Source organism: Triticum dicoccoides, chromosome 2B (genome assembly GCF_002162155.2).
Source record: "Triticum dicoccoides isolate Atlit2015 ecotype Zavitan chromosome 2B, WEW_v2.0, whole genome shotgun sequence".
NCBI classification, from domain to species: Eukaryota; Viridiplantae; Streptophyta; class Magnoliopsida; order Poales; family Poaceae; genus Triticum; species Triticum dicoccoides.
In genome coordinates, this window is record NC_041383.1 from 646,910,619 (window position 1) to 646,915,927 (window position 5,309).

At 56.2% G+C, this 5,309-nt stretch overlaps 1 pseudogene; it reads right to left on the reverse strand.

Annotated features, from left to right (window-relative positions):
* Nucleotides 1-244: 244 nt before the first annotated feature.
* Nucleotides 245-1,306, reverse strand: LOC119368191 (annotated as a pseudogene).
* Between the last annotated feature and the right edge of the window lie 4,003 nt (nt 1,307-5,309).

Genomic DNA, 5,309 nt, shown 5'->3' on the forward strand with positions numbered 1-5,309 from the left:
TTCCCACGGCAAAATCAACTAAGGAGTCAAAACACAACAAAGTTTCCCCGGCTTTGATGAGGAAGGAACGATAATGGTTGCACATTTTCAACTTGCTTCAGTATTTGTAGTCATTGCTAGATGGTCTACGAATCTGAATGTATATTTTACTTTTGGTGTTCTTTGTATTATCTTAACAGTTGATGAATACATCAAAAGTTTTCCTAAAAGAAAACTAAGAGTCAAAACAATAAAGGTACTTCAATCTTAACGATATGTAAAATAAGGTAATCCGATGAACAAATACATGCGAATTTGGTAAAACAAATCTTGCATGCACGATAATTGCTACTAGTACAACACCGTACACATCACCAGTAAATCCTAGCCATCGGTATATTTATTTTCTGACGGCAATCCTTACCATGGATCTAAATTCAACGAGAAGTTGAACCGTCAAGATCGCCGGCCGGCCGGGTGTTGGTCTCAGTCTCTCAGACCGCACTGGTAGCCATCTTCGACCCTCCTTCCTCCTCGCGGTCACCTTCGCCATCCTCGGCGACGAGGGCGTCGCCCTCCTCCTCCCTATCCCACTCCTTGTAGACGTCGAGGAAGTAGAGCGCGCAGACCATGGCGACGCATGCGGCGAACATGGGGATGGGCCCGAAGAGCCAGAGGAACACCGGGCACGAAAAGTAGAATGCGCGGACGCCGAGCGACCAGAAGTAGCTGCCGCGGTTGAGTGTGGAGGTGACGTAGTCGATGGCGAGGCCGGGGCGGCGGTGGCGGTGCGCCTGGAGCGGCACGTTGACGAGGATGCCTGTGTGGCTGTAGTACCGGATGGACTGCACGTTGAGGAGGAACGCCACCAGGAAGCAGACGAGGATGGCCAGGAACTTGACGGACAGCGCCGCCTCCCCCGCCGCGCCCAACACGATGTTGTTCTTGCTGTTGTTCTAGGCGGGGCTGGCGGTGCCGGAAAAGAGGCCGTGGGCGGCGCCGCTGTCCATGAGGGCGGCGACGAGGGAGCTGAGGGTGATGGCGACGGAGGCGAGCACGGAGGAGGCCATGATGGCGTTGCGCATCGTCTGCACGGCTAGCACGGCGTGCTTCCCCGAGGGGTCCTCCATGATGTGGCGCACCCAGATGCGGCGGTTGATGGCGTTGATGCCGATGACGGTGGTGGCCGGGCGTCGCCGGATGCGGAGGAGGAGCCACATGTGGTACCCCACCATCACCGCCAGGCCCAGAGGCACCAGCACGTAGTCCAGGCGCTGCTCCGACTTGCTGCTCATTGCTTCTGCTCCTCCTGCTGCTACACAGACAGGAGGCGTATGTACTGAGGTAGCTGAGGTGAGGAGTGCACTAAATATATAGTAGGAGCTAGGAGTACAAGGAATTTATTTGTCAATTAAATCTCACATGGAAATTGGCAACGCTTGGACTTTGCACCTACTCGTCTCCTTCACGAGGAGTACTAAGGGCATCTCCAGCTGCGCCCCCAACAGGCCCTCCCCAGGCGATTTCGCCGCGCCGGCGCCAAAAAAAGGCCCCAGTCGCGCCCCCAGAAGCCCGTTTTTCGCCGGCTCGGGCCAAAACTGGTGCCGGCGGACCCAGGCCGAACCCGGCGCCCTGGAGGGCGCTTGGGGAGCCGGCGCAAGCGAAAAAGGCGCGTGGGCCCGCACTAGAGGCGACCCGAGGGCCTTTTCCCGCCGTTTTGTTGCCGCTTTTCTCACTTCTCTCCCGCTCGCTCGCCTTCCTCCCGCCATTCTCCCCCTTTCTCCCGCCAACCCCCGCTCGCATTCCGCCGCCATGCCGTCAAAGAAGTACTCCATGCCGCGTGCGGCGGCGACCGCGACAGGCGCCGTGACACAACCGAAGCAGAGGAAGCCGAGGGCGCCGCCATCGAAGCCACCGGGCCTGTCAAACGCCGAGTGAAGGGTGGAAGTTCAGCGGCGAGAAGCAGTCACCGCCGACAGGCGGAACAGGGCGATAGCCAAGAAGGCCCGCGACAACGCGGCGCGCGCGGCGGCGTCTTCCTCGTCTGTCGAGGCGGGGATGAATCCTCCCGTCGTCAGCCACGCCCACCAGTACGCGTCCTGGGGACAGCAAGGCGCCGGATCTTCATGGGGTTCATCGTCGCCCGGCTACGCCGACGGCGACGCGCACAGCGGGTTCAACCCAAACTTGACCTTCCCCCATGGTCACCCCGCTACGCGCACGCCCTCGCCCGCCTTCGCCGGCGTGCAGTACCCACCATACAACTACTCGCCGCCCCCCGCCTACGCGACCACACCGACACCCCATCTCTACCGTGGGCCACTGCCCTTCTCGCACCTCGGCGACGCCGACGACACGGGAGCCGACATGGACGACATCATCGCGACAGGATCGGCCGCGGTCGCCTCGTCTTCCGGGTTCGCCACCCAAGACGAGGTAGTCGACCTCAGCGGCGACATGGAGGCCGAGCTCGGCTACGTCTACGGCGACGACGCGCAGGAACCCGAGGAGGAGGAGGAGGATGAGGACGAGGAAGAGGAGGAGCCGGCTCCTGTTCCGACGAAGGGGCGCCAGAAAAAGAAGCGGGCGGCTAGGTCGGGCGAGCCGCGCATCAAGTGGACGTCCAAGGAGGAGGAATGCCTCGCCGAAGCGTGGAAAGTCGTCTGCCTCGACCCGACCACCGGCGCGAACCAGAGCTTGGAGACGTACTGGGACCACATCAAGGCCGAGTTCGACGAGCGGAAGCTCGTCGACCCCTACTTCAAAGGCGTCTACATGCAGCGCGGGTCCAAGGCGATGGCGAATCATTGGGGGCGTATCCAGTTGGCGTGCAACAAATGGCATGGAATCGTCGAGGAGGTCGCGGCTCGCCCGGAGAGCGGCGCCAGCGTTGAGGATCAGGTACGCACGCCGTTCGCCCGCACATCTTCGTCCCTACACCCGACGTTCGCCAACTGTTCGTCCATCCGCGCAGTTGCTGCGCATGTTCGCCATGTTCCGTGGTGACAACCAAGACGCCGACTTCAAGCACCTCCACGTCTACAAGCGCATTGACAAGTGCGAGAAGTGGGCGAAAGTCTGGCGTGCCCTCGACAAGGCCAAGGAGACGTACAAGCCGGACGCGCCGACTCCGGGCGCGTCGGAAGGGCGGCCGGACGGCCACAAATTGGCCAAGAAGGGGAAAAACGCCGACGCGGCAACCGCGCGAGTGCAGGAGTCCATCGAGCATTGCCTCGTCGACGCCCAGGCCCGGGCCGTCCTACGCGAAGAGAAGACCGAGGCGCGGTGGTCGGCGCTAATGAAGAACAACGCCATCAAACTCGACCTGCTCCGGACGAACGTCGCCGCGAAGAAGAGGAACACCGACATGGCTTTCCTGATGGGCGGGGCGGACATGCTCTAGAGCAATGACGAGAAGCTCAAGGCGTGGTACCTGGTGCAGCGCGGTCTCATCCTGAACGAGCTGCCGACGGCAACGCCCACGACGCCGACGACGCCCACGGCCGCACGGACGCCAAGCCCGAGCGAAGCCTCTACGTCGCCGCCCAGCAGTGTCGAAGCCGCGCCGACGCAGCCCAACACCGAAGCAGCTCCGACACCGCCGTGCTCGCGCACGCCGACTTCGCCAACACCTGGGACTAACCCCGCCGAGTGAATGACCCCACCGAGGCGGCGGCGCTCTGTTTTTTGTAACGCCAGACTATGCCCGATCGCCGGACTTGCGACGTCTTTTGAGAGCGGGAACGACCAAGTTTGAATTTACCGCGTCCTGGGGCCGGCGCGTGGGTGCGTGACTGGGAGCTAGCTCGCCCCCAGGGGCCGAGCTAGCGCCGGCACGCCCCCAGGATGCCGAATTTAGTCGCCCTGGGGGGCCGAACGGCTGGAGATGCCCTAAGCTGGTCATAGTGGGAGTAACATAGGTAGTAACATAGATGCCACATAAGCAAAAATAATGATGTGACAAGTAGTTAATGAGGAGAGATGCAAATAGAGTAACCTAATATGTTACCATCACATAGCGCTTTCCAATGCAAAATGAGTCTACAATACAATAAATGAACATGTGAAAGTTACTACACATATGACACTTCCCACTATAAGGGTAGTAACATAGAGTAGTAACGTATGCATGTTACTACTCTAAGTTATTCCCCACTATGACTCATAAGGCTGGTCATAGTGGAGAGTAACTTAGACTAGTAACATACATATGTTACTAGTCTATGTTACTACCTTCATAGTGGGTAGTGTCATAGGTGTGGTAACATAGTTGCCTTCATTTATTACTTTGTAGACTCATTATGCATTGGAAACCGCTATGTGATGGTAACATATTATGTTACTCTATTTGTCTCTCTCCTCATTAACTACTTGCCACATCACCAATTTTGCTTATGTGGCATCTATGTTACTACCTATATTACTCCCACTATGACCAGCCTAATGGGAGTAACTTAGCAAGTAACATAGCGCATTTCAAGACATGTTTGCTTATGTGGCATAGAGTTAATGAGGAAAGAGGTGTTTAGAGTAACATAATATGTTACTGTAACATAACGCAACCCAAAGCAAATTGAGTCTATAATGTAATAAATATTATCATCTATGATACTACTTGTATGTTACTTTGCACTATGAAGGTAGTAACAAAGACTAGTGTCATACCCATGACACTAGTCTAAGTTACTCCCCACTATGACTAGCCTAAGAGTATTTTCGCATGCGAACGCATGTACTCTCTCCGTTCCCAATTACTTGTCACAAAAATGGATATATTTACAACTAAAATACATCTAGATACATTTATTTTTTGGACGAGTAATTTCGAACGGAGGGAGTACTAGAACTATTTTTGTATTTGAAAGAGCTTTCCACAGTATAATTTTTATGACATATAGTTTACATTTTGTTAGTTAAAATTTTAAGTCAAATTTTAGCCCAAAATAAAGGGGGGGGCTAATAAACCCGGACGGAGGTAGTAGTAGTAAATGTGATGGACACTGAATTGTAAACATAGGGCGTGGTTACAGGTAAGCGTGTCCCTTCTTCCTCCAGCTCGTCTCCTTCCCCATACCGCCGAACGGACCGCCGGCCTCGCTCGCCGGCCACCACCACCCGCGCCGGTGGTGCTCCCGTGCAGCCTCGCCACCCCGCCCTCCACGGAATCTCCTTCCACAGTCATGCAGGTATCGTCCCCGGCCATCCCTCTAGTCCCTGCAATGATTGGGTTTTTTCTCTGGCGAACTAGCACTACCACCGTGTTGCCGCCCCCACCCTCCCACTCTAAGATAGATGATGGGGTAGTCTGCCGAGCTTCTTTCTCCCCTCCG